Below are 15,807 nucleotides of genomic sequence, written 5' to 3'. Positions count from 1 at the left end.
TTTCTACCAGGTCATGACCCATGAATGGCATCTTTATTCTGCAATGACGATGACAGGGTTTATGTATGTCTGTATCCTATTACTGATGAGACCCCCAGGTATCAAATAAACAAATCCTGATATGGAAAGACAATCTGCTCTTATAGAAAACACAGGAGACTTATTTTCCCCTCCAAGGTTTTTGTCTTCTTTTTTGGTGTGATGAACTGAAGGACATGTAATAACTTAGAATGATTTCCATAGACCATCTTCACACACAATTTTCTCTTATGTTCTCTGCTGCTCGTTCTGCAGACTTCAAGATGTGAGTCTAAAAATAAAGACGCATGAAGATTCAATCACTACTATTCTTTTATTTAAAGCTCTGGACAATTACTGAGAAAAAACCCCTAGGGGATAAAAAATAGATTAGAAAAATTGAGTAAGAAAGTCATTATGTACAATACATCACTTGGTATATGGTGCTTTGCGATTCTGAATTTTAATAATGAGTCAGAGACTAGTTAGAATTTTTACCGAGTATTATGATCCCGTAAAAGTATTCCCACTGGGGCATTTTCATAAGTATTTCAAACATTAAACTGATACTTAAATATACCTTTCCAAAGCAATGTGGGATATTATTTCCTGTATTTCCAAAAATGATTATGTTGTCTAATTAACATTAGCCAATGATCAATATACTCATTAGAAATTGGAAAATTCTCTAAAATGATACATATAGTTAATTGGGCAGCAACAGAGGAATGTCTATCTAAATTGAAAGAATGTTTAATATTGACAAGGGTCTCATGCATATGTATGTATCTGAAAAGGTCAAGATGAGTCATAGGATGGCATTGTACCTTTTGAGAATAAGGTTGAAAAACCATGGCTCATGTGCTTCCCAGCTCATGAAATCTCGACAAATTCAAGCGTAGACACTGCCCATGTACTGAAACCAGAGGGGAAATATAATATCCTCCTTTGGACATGATTAAATCATGTATTTATTCACTCATACCTTTACAAAAGTATGTATTGTCTAGGGTACTCTACTTAAAAATGGCCAATCACACCAGTTAAAATGGTGATTATTAAAAAGTCAAGAAACAATAGATGTCAGGGAGGTTGTAGAAAAACAGGAGCACTTTTACACTGTTGGCAGGAATACCAGTTAGTTAAACATTGTCGAAGGCGGTACAGTGATTCCTCAAAGATCTAGAAGCAGAAATACCATTTGATCCAGCAATCCCATTACTGGGTATATACCCAAAGGATTGTAAATCATTCTGTTACAAAGGTACATGTACATGTATGCTCATTGCAGCACTAGTCACAATAGCAAAGACATAGAATCAACCCAAATGCCGGTGAGTAATAGACTGGGTAAAGAAAATATAGTACATATACACCATGGAATACAATGCAACCATAAAAAGGAATGAGATCATGATATTTGTGGGGACACGGATGAAGCTGGAAATCATTATCCTCAGCCGACTAACAGAGGAACAGAAAACCAAACAACATGTTTTCACTTATAAGTGGAAGCTGAACAATGAGAACACATGGACACAGGAAGGGGAACAACACATACTGGGGCCTGTTGGGAGGTGAAGTGGGGGGAGAGAGAGGATTAGGAAAAATACTTAATGCATGCTGGGGTTAATACCTAGGTGGTGGGTATTTACCTATGTAACAAACCTGCACAACCTGCTCATGTGCCCAGAACTAAAAATTAAAATTAAAAAAGAAAGAATAGAGTAAAAAACTGGCAAATCAAATATAGTGCTCAGTCTCTGGTCACTTAATGTCTCAAAGGGGAGATGGAAAAATAAGTTTGTGGCACAAGTAAAAATAAATTTCTCAAGGAAGGCCCTGACAGAGAGTTCTTCATGTTCACAATCATTAACCACTGATTCTGATCTGAGAGCTGGGCTGGGTAAGGTCAGAGTGTGAGGTTATTGAAGATGATGCTGTTGGAGTTAGATAGGAAGAATGTATAGCCACAGGGAAGTGCTATGTGTTCTTCCAATTTAAACAGCTGACAAGATACAGCACTTCCTGTTGAAATTTCTTTCAACAAGAAATTTCAGTTATTTAAATTCCTAAGCCACAGTCCCAGGCAGTTTTGTGATGAGTGGATCTTGTTCCTCTCTATGGAAATGTTCTGAGGAGTCAATATTGGGTCAATAAAAGAGGACATGGGGGCCAGGAGCAGTGCCTGTAATTTCAGCAGTTTAGGAGGCCAGGGCAGGAGGATCACTTGAGCCCAGGAGCTTGTGACCAGCCTGGGCAACATCGCAAGACCCCATCTCCACAAAAATTTGTAAAATTAGCCAGACATGGCAGCACGTGCCTATAGTTCTAGCTACTCCAGAAGCTGAAGTGGGAAGAATGCTCATGCCCAGGAATTCCAGGCCACAGTGAGCTGATTGTGCCACTGCACTCCAGCCTGGACAACAGAGTGAGACCCATTTCTCTACAAAAACAAACAAACAAACAAACAAACAAAGAGTATGTGACATCCAGGATACTGTTTATAACATATTTAGAAAAAACCCCACTGGCCACTTTCAGAAAAGAGGATCCTGTATCCAATTTTCATTTACAGGTAGTACTGGTCTTGAAAGTTGCCTAATAGTGAGTTTCTGGGGTGTGATCTTTGTTGTTTACTCCAAGTTTTCTCTTGGCACCTTGACTCATTTCCACTGGGAGCAATGGTCACAGTGCAGTGACCGAGACTACTAAACAATTTACCACAAAGAAAGTACTGGAATGGGACTATCATGAAATGGAATCACAGCTTCCTGCATGAATCCTGCACACAGAAGACCCCATATGTGAGGAAAGAGAGTTTGTTTATTCATGGAAGTCTCTAAAATTAGTGGTGAGGAGGAAGTAAGGTATCAATGCCAGAGAGAATTCAGTTAGTGAGCAGCTGCATGGTAGAGTTTTAATTTCACCCAAGTACAATCACATTTGCGCTTATGGCTCCATTCAACTCATTCTCTTTACAGAGTGTTGACGCAGTCCCTGATGTTGCCATCATGCTGAATTTTTTTGAGCAGCACTATGTAAACAGGCAAAAAGCAGAGAAGTTGATGTAAAAATTTATGCACCAAGGAGTGTCACAGTAGCTGCTGACAGGTGGTGGAAACTGGTTTTTATTTTCTGGATTCTTTTGGCCAATCTAACTCATTGATGATATTGTATTATTACTATTTGTTTATTATTATGATGATTAGTGTTTAGTTTAATATTTTTCTATTGAGATTGTTTTTATTGTTATTGTTGCTTTCATCTATCTAGGTTTTAGAATATTGCACCAATGATATAATATGAATAATTTTGTGTTGTGCTTATGGCCTGAAGGGATACTATTGCATCATGTATATTGCATGAAGAGGTAGTCTTGACTAGTGGGTTATTGCATAGATGTTACAATCAGTGATGACTTTCACCCCCCTGGGAAATACCTGTCAGACTTTGGATAGGATTCTTTTAATAGTTCATTTTAAATAGTTGCAAAAGATTCCATCAAGCATACATTCCACTCTAGTCATAACACTTCTTCTATCTTTGAATCTATTGGGTCCAGTTTTACGCTGTCTTTTATTGTTCAATTATGAAGATTTTTGTGCATAAAGAATCCTGCACATTGAAGATTCCATCCCTAGGAATAAAAACTCAGAAACAGAATTATCTGTAAAGCATCCAACATTTTTAACATTCTTGCTCTATCTTGCCAATTTACTTTTTTAGAAATAATATGAAGTAGAAACACTTTTTAGGAATGTTTTAAGGGGTACAGCAGTGTTTGTATAACTGACAAAGCTGTCCTCCTTCAAACCTTGTGGGTTACTAATTCTTCCAAAATGCATGTAGACAAATATCTGACACGAAGTCTAGATCTCATTTCCCCCAAGCCATTCAATTGCTGAATGTGTGACCTGCAACTTTTGACCTCCATGGGGCGGCTAAAAGATGTCACTGGATGAGGTTCCATAAAATGCCTTGGAATATTACAACATAAAGACACAGTGGTACTTCCCATTACTACATAGATGTGGTCGTTATAAATGACACAACAAAATAAGGTGAGAATTATAATTCAAGATTCTAGATCATTTTACTTCCCCTTATCATAACTTCCCTGTATGCCAAATAAGAAATTGGCATTTTGGAACTTGGTGGTATTCCAGCTTTGCGGGCCCCCTGTCATGGCACACCTGGGGAAACTGTAGTTTGTGTCTGGATGATTTAAGTCACATGGCAAATGTGTGGTGGCGCTGATGTTGACAGACCTGCAAATATGGATTCTTGGCATCGTGTTGCAGCTGCAAGCCATTGCTCATACTGATATTGACCCATTTATTAACTTGCATGCTCTCATGTCCCCATGTCCATTGAATATGGCTTCAGATATAAATTCAACATATGGACACAAAGGAAATGAGATGTGAAACGCACACGCAATGGAAAACCTGGAAGTGAAGATAAAACCAGGTTGGTATGTATTAAGAATTCTGCAAGTCCTCATTGAGTTCCTTAGAGGATGAAATCTGAAAGAACCACCCCCCATGCCAAAACCCTTTACATTACCTGGTACAATGTTAGTCAATGGTAAACACTAAGTCAATGTTAGCCTGTAGCAATGGAAGCCACAGTGGCTTGTGTTGTATCCAAAACAAATTTTGGAATTTTATTCACAATGAATCTTGTTGACTGACTGGTGGGGCTGCCCTCAGACAACCATGTCTTATGGGAACCATGCAATAATGATAGAGACAGTCACTGCAATAAGAACAGAGCGATGCAGGCTTGAGCTCATATTTTTTTAAAATGTTTTCCTATTTTAAAACAAATACAGATTTACAAGAAGTTGCAGCATGATGTACAGGAAGCTTTTGAGTTTTCTTCATCAAGTTTCCCCTATGGAAAGCATCTGGAAGGAGATTAAGGCAATGTCAACACGGAATGGTTCCCATTTATCAAAACAAAAAAGCCCACCATTTTAAAAGGGGGCTTTTTATTTTCCTAATTTTTGAAAACACTGTATTTGAGTATGTGTGACTTTGTAACCTGAGCGGAAGCTATGTATTTCAGTTTTCACAAACCATGTGTTCTTAAAAATAACTAAACTTGGCTGTGTTTAATCTTATTTAAGGATAGGCAAAGTTTTTTGTTGGGCTGATTTCGGTTTTTTTGTTTGTCAGTTTGTTTTTTGAGACAGGGTCTTGTTCTGTTTCTCGAGCTAGAGTGCAGTAGCGCAAGCATGGCTCACTGCAGCCTCAAACTCCTAGTCTTAAGTGACCCTCCCACCTTAGCGTGCCGAGCAGCTGGGACTATAGGAGTGTGCTTCACCACAGCTATTTTTTTTTTATTATTTTTGTAGAGAGTTCTCTGCAAAATATGCTGCCCAGGCTGGTTTAGAACTCCTAGGCTCAAGTGAGCCTATCTCTTCGTCTTCCCAAAGTGATGGAATTACAGGTGTGAGCCACCACACTCAGCCCAAAGAGTTTTTACAAAGGGCCAGATAATAAATATTTTGGCTTTGTGAACAACAGTCTCCATCATAAACAGGCAACTCTGCCATTGCACAGCAAAAGCAGCCACAGACAATACCTAAATAAACAGATGTGACTGTGTTCCAATAAAATTAGATTCATAAAAACAGTGGGCCAGATTTAGTTTGTGGGCTCTGATTTGCAGACGTTGGCCTAAATCAACCCACTCAATGTCTGAATTCAGAAAAGCGTTTTGAGAGTTAATTCAGTAAATCCAGTTATATCATTTTCCTGTTATTTATCCAGAATCCTCCAAACATACACATTAAAAAAAGAGAGAGCCAGGAGCGGTGGTTCACACCTGCAATCCCAGCACTTTGGTAGGCCAAGGCGGGCGGATCACTTGAGGTCAGGAGTTCAAGAGCAGCCTGGCCAACATGGTGAAACCCTGTCTCTACAAAAAGTAGAAAAAGGGCCGGGCGCGGTGGCTCACGCCTGTAATCCCAGCACTTTGGGAGGCCAAGGCGGGTGGACCACGAGGTCTAGAGATCGAGACCATCCTGGTCAACATGGTGAAACCTTGTCTCTACTAAAAATACAAAAAAAATTAGCTGGGCATGGTGGTGCATGCCCATAATCCTAGCTACTCAGGAGGCCGAGGCAGGAGAATTGCCTGAACCCAGGAGGCGGAGGTTGCCGTGAGCCGAGATCGCGCCATTGCACTCCAGCCTGGGTAACAAGAGCAAAACTCCGTCTCAAAAAAAAAAAAAAAAAAAAAAAAAAAGTAGAAAAATTAGCCAGGTGTGGTGGCTTGTGCCTGTAATTCCAGCTACTCAGGAGGCTAAGGCATGAGAGTAATTTGAACCTGGTAGATGCAGGTTGCAGTGAGCCGAGATTGCACCACTTCACTCCAGACTGGGCAACAGAGTGAGATTCCATCTCAGACATAAATAAATAAATAAATATTTAAAAACAAATATTTTTGTAAGCCTGTAACATTCTACTTTGAGGAGGCAAAGATGGCAAAAAATGAGTTGATATTAGGAATTACTTGTATGTAACTTGCCAGAATGTATCATAAAGTCAATCAATCAACCTGTCAACCTACCTACCTACCTACCTCCCTCCCTTCCTACCTACCTACCTACCTATGTATATCTACACATCTCTCTACATATGCCTATATCTGTTTTATGTATCTATTCATCTATCATCTATCTCTATGTATACCTTTATATATCTGTCTTATCTATCTATATTCATCTGTCTATATATGTCTATATGTATATATGTGTGTACATACATATATATGCATATGTAGACACACATCAATTTCTATTAAATTCACACACAGGCCGGGTGCGGTGGCTCAAGCCTGTAATCCCAGCACTTTGGGAGGCCGAGGCGGGTGGATCACGAGGTCAAGAGATTGAGACCATCTTGGTCAACATGGTGAAACCCCGTCTCTACTAAAATTACAAAAAATTAGCTGGGCATGGTGGCGCGTGCCTGTTATCCCAGCTACTCAGGAGGCTGAGGCAGGAGAATTGCCTGAACCCAGGAGGCGGAGATTGCGGTGAGCCGAGATCGCGCCATTGCACTCCAGCCTGGGTAGCAACAGCGAAACTCCGTCTCAAAAAATAAAAAATAAAATAAATTCACACACAAACATATATTGAATTTCTATTGACTTCCTATACATACGTTCATTTACATATACAACTGTTGCCATATGTATGCATTTGTGAACCCATTTTGGGAATGTAACATAACACGTTTGATGTCACATAGATAATTCTCGAAATTGTTTGGGAATTTGTCAGCTTTCCACTTGCTTAGAGCTGCAGAGGAAAACTAAGACTTGGAGGTACAAACAACTTCAGTCTCTGCCGAGTTTTTAAATTAAAATAGCAATTCTTCTATCAAGTGAATGTAAGTTCATTGTATTAGAACCTATTGATAAGATGTTGTGAAGTGTGGATGAGGACCACAGAGGGTGGATCATTATTAGCCCTCTTGATGTTGCCAACATGACACTTCAATGAATGCACTCACTTGGGGTCAACATGTGGGCTCGAGGCCTTCTCAGGAATATCTCCAGTGGATTTCATTTAATAATAAGGCTATTATTTAAATTTAATGTATGACCTTGTGTTGGGAAAAGAAAAAGTGATTACAATACTAACGGACATGCAAAGAGAGATTCTTTAAATTATCAAAAAACCTTACTCTTAGGGACATCTCTGGTGGCCCGTGAGCTTTATAAAATCTGATACAAATAAATTTAATATTGAAATGAAAAACCTGGAAAAATGTAGAAACAACTCTCTAAAATAGGTATTCTTAATTTAAAACTATAATCTTTTATCTCCCTAAAGGCCCAACCACATGTACAAAGAAGTGTATATTCCATGACAAGAGATTTTTGATCAATTATTTTCCCAATGAGAGAATGCTAATTACCAAGTTATCCTTTGGGAAAATACCAAATAAGTAAAATAAAATAAGAAACACCAATGCTGCATTTCACAAAAATTATTACTTGGAAAACTCCATGGAATGCAGGGTGATCAACCACCCCACAATGCAGAAAATTGCCAGGATATGGAACTTTCAGTCTTAAAATGGTGACAGTATTGCACAAACTAGGATGAGTTGATCACCCTAATGGAATAGGGAACAGTAGAAATGACACTGCTAAAGGTGTCTATGGTAAACATGCCAGAGACATTCTGGGATAAATAAAACTTAACCGCTGTTTTTACTGTAACCATTCACAAAATCTTAGTAGGCTAATAAAGAAACGAGAAGAGCATTATTCAGGCAATTTCTTTTCCCAGGTTCTAGAAACTAAATTATTACTCAAGGAATAGCCAGGTATTTAAATTTTAGCTCAGGTTCCATCCCTCTTGGAACATGAAGAGAAGCTCAAAGTTTTACAGTAAAACTCCCTTGAAGATTAACAAATGAAGGAGAAAATATTTGGAGAGGAAGAGAGGGAATATTGGTGCCTCTATCTAAATCATACAGTACAGATTATTTGTAAGTTCATTCCTTTCTTCTTTATCCTACTGTTCTCTTTCTAGGGCTTCTCAGCCTTGACACTGTTGTCATTGGGGACTGGACCATTATTGTGGAGGGCAGTCTTGTGCTTTGTACGATACCATTTCCAGTTGTGACAACCAAAAATGTCCCCAGACATGGCCAAATGTCCTTGGAGAGGAACAATATTGCTCCAAATTTATAACCTATTTGGGCCAGTCTGAAAAATAAGGTCTCACAAACAGAGAAGCAAACTCAGAAAGTGGTTGCTCAGAAAAGCAACACCCTAATGAGACATAGTCCTTGACTGCTTCTAGGTTGCTGCAGCTTCCTAATGGATGCCATGTGATTGTTGAGAGTGGAAGTGGTTCCACCATCCACGTGCATGATTTCAGCAAAAAGCAGGCCCGTCCGTGCACCATTTTCAAAACCTTGAAGAAACAGGCATCAGTGTTCAACCTCAGCACCTGGCGTGTTGAATGTGGCTCTATCAAATGATTAACTTGGCTCTCACAAACACAATTCAGGAAGGAAAAGAACATGCAAATAGTTGTTCTCATCACTCTCAAAAACTGCTAATTGTTCCCCTCACTAGCTACTAGAGGTACTCAGGGCTGCAGGAGACAGTGACTCAACGCAGGTGTTTCTACTCTAGCTGTCTCTTCTTCTATTTCCTTGTTTTTTTTTGTTGTTGTTGTTGTTTGCTTTTTTTATCCCCGTGAGACCTTCAATTTGTCAATTAAATTCAAAAGCAGTGAAAAAAGAGGACAGGCATTTAAAAATGTCTGGCAGTGTTTAATGAACCCATCGATGCAATAATCCAATTCCCTAGGTTTGGGACAGGTTTTCTCATCCTCGACTTTGACATTCGAGGGTTTCGGGGCAGGTTTTCTCAACTTTGACTTTTGAGGGTGAAGTCATTCGCTGTGATGGGGGCTGTGCTGTGCATTGATGGGTACTGAGTAACATCCCTGGTCTCTACCCAACAGATGCTAACTGGGTTGTTGCAACCCAAAATGTCTTCAGACATTAGCAGATATCCCTAGGGGAAGAATAACTCCTATGGAGTATCACTAGTTTAGGGGATAAAGATGAAGAGAAAATGGACAGTCTCTCAAAACATTTAGGAAAAAATCTAAGGGTAACTTTCAAAAACACATATGCCTGGGTTCCTTGCTTGGAGACTTGGAAGTCATTGGTGTGGGGTTCAGCTGGGGTACAGGATTCTTTAAACCTTCTTAGGTGGTTCTAAGGTGCAGGTGGAGTTGGGAGCTACTGATCTAGAAGAGAAGACAACAATGACCAGAGTCTGATTAAAGCTTCACAGCACTTCTGCGTGGCAGCAACAGATTCCGTTACATTGTTGCCCGTCATCCATAATGGTTTCATAAACAGTAGAATCATCCTCATTTCTAGAAAATGTGTCCATTTCTAAATGTCTAAGAACTCTTGTACATGGGCTAAAGTAGATGATGTGGACTGGGGGACCAACCATACCCACTGGGATACCAGAAACCAAGACTTGCATCAAGCACTGCCTGCACCTGCATTTTCTAGCGTTATCCACGATTTTCTAGGGTGCCATGATGGCAGCTTCATCTACTCCTTTTTTCATATCCAGTTCATTAAGTCCTTCCTGTTGAACTTTAAAAACATATCCAGAATATGACCTCTTATTGATCTCATCATGACCTTCTAGAAACTCCTGCCATTGGGTCTTGCAGGATAATAGTAATAATAATACTTGTATTTTCTGCTTCAGTGCTTGCATGGACAGCACACAGCTCTCAAGGTTATTCTAACCCAGCTGTTGGAGTAATCCTTTTAAAATAGAAGACGAAGTTGTATCAACCTCCCAACTTGGAAACAGGAAATGGGGTGGGTGATGCTGCTGACATTTGTTGGGCAGAGGCCAGGCATACGCCTCAATGTCCTACAATGCTGCATCCTAAAATCTGAAAGCCTTGCAGTGATGTGCAAAGATGGTCCCCACCATCATTTTTGTGGCTCCATCTCCTACTACTCTCCCTCTCTCACTCATTCATGGCCACTCTGGACTCCTAGGGAGTTCCAGGCATGCTTCTCCCTCAAGGTCCTAATATCTGCTGCTCACCCTTGCTGCAAAACTGTCCCCAGCTATTACCAGTTTCTAGAAACAAAATCCTCTTCCCTCCCTCCTTGAGGTCTTTGCTCAAATGTCTCCTCAGAGCAGTCTTCTCTCACTACTTTATCTAAATTGCAACTCCCTACCCCAAGCACTAGCTATTCCTTCTCTAATGTTCTTCATAATATTTCTTGCCAACTGTATTTGCTTTCTCAGGCTGCTATAGCAAATCAGCACAAACTGCATGGCTTAAAACTAACAGAAATGTATTTCCTCATAGCACTGGAGGCCAGAGTCTGAAATCAAAAAAGTTTGAGTTGCCTCCGAAGGCTTTAGGAGAGGAACCTTTCTTATCTAGTGCAGCTTCTGGTGGTAGCTGGCCTTCCTTTGTTTGAATCTAAATCCCCCTTTAGCCTGAAACTCATCTTGAAGATCAGCACACAGATCTTTGTTTCTCTACGTTGTCTTGTTCTCTGTGTATGGCAAATGCCTCCTTGCATTCATTTTTTTAAAAACTATTATTTTAGGTTCAGGGGTACATGTGCAGGTATTTAGGAAAATTGCATGTTGCAGGTGTTTGATATACAGATTATTTTATCACACAAGTAATCAGCATAGTACCTGATAAGTGGTTTTTGAATCGTCACCCTCCTCTCACTGTCTACCCTCAAGTAGGCCCCAGTGTCTATTGCTCCCTTTTTTGTGTCTGTCTGTCCTCAATGTTTATCTCCACTTATAACTGAGAATGTAGTTATTGGTTTTCTGTTCCTGTGTTACTTCACTTAGGATAATGGCCTCCAGCTCCATCCATGTTGCTGCAAAGGACATGATCTCATTCTTTTTTATGGCTGAATAGCATTCCAGGGTGCATATGAACCATGCTTGCTTTGTCTGGCCTACGAGTGATGGATATTTAAGTTGATTTCATGTCTTTGCTATTGTGAACTATGCCGCGATGAACATATGTATGCATGTGTCTTTATGGTAGAGTGATTTATTTTCTTTGGATATATGCTCAATAATATTTACCTTCTTCTTGTAAGGATGCACATGATTACATTTAGGGCCCACCTGGATAATCTCATTACCTCAAAATCCTTAATTGCGTTTTTGAAGACCCTGTTTTCATATAAAGTAACCTTTCCTGGTTCCTGGGATTAGGACCTGGTATCTTTGGGGATAGGAGGGCATTACTCAGTCTACTACACCACTTGCTTATTTTTTGTATTGTTTGTTCATTATATCTTCCCTCACTATAATTTAAAATCCACTAAGGATACGGGTTTAAATTTTTTCTTATGCTTTTGCTATATTTCTCATCTAGAATATACTAGAAGCTCAATAAAGTTTTCATTGTTTTTCTTGAATTATTGAATGAAGGAATAAACATTTACAAATGAAATGTGTAATTATTGGTTTAGAAATACCTTAATGGAATAGATTTTTTTCCTTTTTCTTTTCTTTCTTTCTTTTTTTTTTTTTTTTTTTGAGACCAAGTCTTGATCTGTTGCCCAGCCTTCAGTACAGTGGCAGGATCTTGGCTCACTGCCACCTCAATCTCCAAGGCTCAAGTCATCCTCTGACCTCAGCACCCCTGCCTCCAAGTATCTGGGAATACAGGTGCATGCCACCCTGCCCAGCTAATTTTTTTTTTTTAGAGATGAGGTCCTACTATGTTGCCAAGGCTTGTCTTGAATTCCTAAGCTCAAGCAACCCTCACAGTTTGGCCTCCCAAAGGCTGAGATTACAGGTGTGGGCCACCGTGCCATGCTGGAGTCGATATTAATTAAAGAAAAACCTCAATGGATTCGACTGAGGTCAAAGATTGATGGTACTTCTGAAAAGATTACCCAGAAGGTAGCACCAGGAGAAAAACAGTTGCCAAATAAGAAAGAGAGATGAAGACTTATCGCACAGATGGTTAAATCATGCCTACTTCGAACTCACTGGATTTGCAGAAGCAGAAATTCAACAGAATAGGAGAGAGGAAGATTTAATCATTGAGAATTTGATAGAATTTAGAAAACACTGGAGATACAGCTCCCACCTAGATCACTACAAAGAAATTTTCTTATTTTCATGTAATTTTTTGAGACACGGTCTCATTCACTCTGTTGCTCAGGCTGGAGTACAGTGGTGTGATCTCGGCTCACTGCAGCCTCAACCTTCTGGGCTCAAGCAATTGTGCCATCTCAGCTTTATGAGTAGCTGGGACTATAGGTGCTTATCATCACACCCAGCCAGTTTTTTTGTTTTGTTTTGTTTTTTAGATATGTTGTTTTGCCATGTTGCCCAGGCTGGTCTCAAACTCCTGAGCTCAAGCAATCTGCCCGCCTCAGCATCCCAAAGTACTAGGATTACAGGTATGAACCACCATGCCCAGCCACAGAGAAATTTTCATCAGACTTACACTTTCAAGCTAAAACACAATAAAGACAAAAACACCTGGACAGAAAGAAGGGAAGCGAAATATATTATTTATCACCAGTTAAGGAAAACACTTACAGTAAAAAATTTTCAATTATTCTAAAAAGCAAACCAGAAAGTATGAAAAAAAGTCATTTATTATATTTTTTAAAATCATGTGCTGGGAAAAACATGAAGCCAGAGGAACTCAGAGGCAAGAGTTTCCATGGCTGTACAGATTTTGAAGAGCAACAGGAGATACCTGGTAAAGTTGAGGGCAAATTATATTAAATATTCAACCTAAAATGGGTGAATGAAAGAGACATGCATGAGTTGTAACCCAGCAGTGAAAAGAGAATGAATGAGAGCTCAATGATCAACATGGGTGAGCTTCAAAAACATGGTGTGGATCAAGGCATTCTGGAGCACGTTGAAGAGAATAGAAGCAGTATAAAGTTTAAGGGATGCACAAAGTGCTAAATACATGTGGATATGCAAGCTGTATACATCAAGTGTGTAAGTGGAGTGTGAACAGCACTATTATAAAAGTATAAAGCTGTGCATGGAACAGACTGAAAGATTAATTCAAGAGAGGGATGAATTACTACAAGGTGGAGGGGAGTGAAGATTGATTGCAAAGGTATACACAAGAGATTGCAGTTGTTAGTAATGCTTTATTTCTTTGCTTAAGTAGGTAGATCATTTTGTGAAATATTGTCGCTTCTATGTCTGAATTTATTTTTATGCAATACTTATGTAAAATAAGTAAGTACACAAAGAAAGGTATGCAAAAATAAGTATATTTTGTTTCTATGGAGGTTTTACCTTTTCTGCTTTCCTCAGAATTTTTTTTTTTTTTTTTTTTTTGAGACAAAGTCTTACTCTGTTGCCAAGGCTGGAGTGCAGTGGCACGATCTTGGCTGACTGCAACTTCTGCCTCCCAGGTTCAGGCAATTCTCCTGCTTCAGCCTCCTGAGTAGCTGGGATTACAGGCGCATGCCACCTCACCCAGCTAATTTTTGTATTTTTAGTAGAGATGAGGTTTCACCACATTGGCCAGGCTGGTCTCAAACTCCTGACCTTGTGATCCACCCATGTAGTCCTCCCAAAGTGCTGGGACTACAGGTGTGAGCCACCGCACCCGGCCTCCTCAGCATTTTTAATGACCTCATGACATTTTTTTTTTAATGTTGAGTCAAAACGTTTTCCTTCACTTTGCAATGTCCAGAGTGGTTGGACACTGAAAACATCTGCAGAAGAGGGCAGGCAGCGTGGACAGATCTGTGTCCCAAGTATGGATAGTCTCAGCCCAACACTACCTGAACCACAAAAAAAATTTTATTTCTTTAACAGAGTGCAATCTTAACTTGGTTAAAAAGAAACTACCCTGCCCTAAGTAAAACTGGCACTCTGAGAACCAGCAAGTGCTGTCAGGAGTACAGGAGAAGTTCACGACGTGCACCCCATTCCGGAATATCACTGGCTTACAGAGGAAAGCCATTGATAAGCAAGAGGTTAAAGGAATTATTTGATGTAGAACAGATTGTGGTTGGAAGCACTTGAATACCATGTAACCAGTTGGATCCACCAGGCATTCTGTATTATTATAATTCATTCATTTGTAAATTGATTGGCATATTCCAGCTTTGTATTGATAAACTGTAAGCATCAGCCCTCCTATAAGTAATTCCTCTGTGTACCTGATTCTCATAAATCCGAGATAAGCCCCCAAACACTTGACCCTTGCTAGCACTCCCTTGCTGCAAAATCTAAGGCAACATTCTTTAATTTTTGTTTCATTATTATTTTTGTTATTATTTTTAGAGACAGGGTCTCACTGTGTAGCAAGATGTGATCATGGCTCACCACAGCTGTGAAATCCTAGGCTGAAGTAATCCTCCCACCTCAGCCTCCTGAGTAGCTGGGACTACAGGTGTACACCACTATTTTTTTTTTTTATTTTGTAGAAATGGGGTCTTGCTACATTGCCCAGGCTGGTCTCCAACTCCTGGGCTCAAGTGATCCTTCCTCCTCAGCCTCCCAAAGCACTGGGATTACAGATATGAACCAGCCCACCAAACCTAATAATATTTGTAATAGACAAATCATAATTGTATGCATTTATGAGGTACAATGTGATGTTTTGCTGTATGCATTGTAGAATGATGAAACTATTAACATATCCATCATCTCGTTTACCTATCATTTTTTGTGATAAGACATTTGAAATTTAATCTCTTGCCTATTTTGAAATACGCAATAAATTCTTATTAGCTATAGTTACCTTGCTGCGCAAGAGATCTCAAAAAGGTGTTCCTCCTTCTATCTGAAACTTCATACCTTTTGGACAATACCTTCCTGTTTCTTCCCTTCGCTACTCAACAAAGCAACATTCTTGAAATGAGATTTTCGTTGTTGAGCTTTGCAAAAGTGGAAGCAGACTGGATCCCTATCAAGGCAGAAACAGCTGTCCCAGAAATGGTCTTTGCTTGGCCAGGCACAGTGGCTCATGCCTGTAATCCCAACAATTTGGGAGGCTGAGGTGGGCAGATCATTTGAGGTCAGTAGTTCAAGACCAGACTGGCCAATATGGTAAAACCCTGTCTGTAGTAAAAATATGAAAATTAGCTGGGCATGGTGGTGGGTGCCTGTAATCCCAGCTACTCTGGAGGCTGAGGCAGGAGAATCACTTGAACCCTGGAGGTGGAGACTGCAGTGAGCCAAGATCCTGTCAGTGCACTCCAGCCTGGGCAACAGAGTGAG

Source organism: Callithrix jacchus, chromosome X, assembly GCF_049354715.1.
Source record: "Callithrix jacchus isolate 240 chromosome X, calJac240_pri, whole genome shotgun sequence".
NCBI classification, from domain to species: domain Eukaryota; kingdom Metazoa; phylum Chordata; class Mammalia; order Primates; family Cebidae; genus Callithrix; species Callithrix jacchus.
This window is presented reverse-complemented; position numbering follows the sequence as displayed.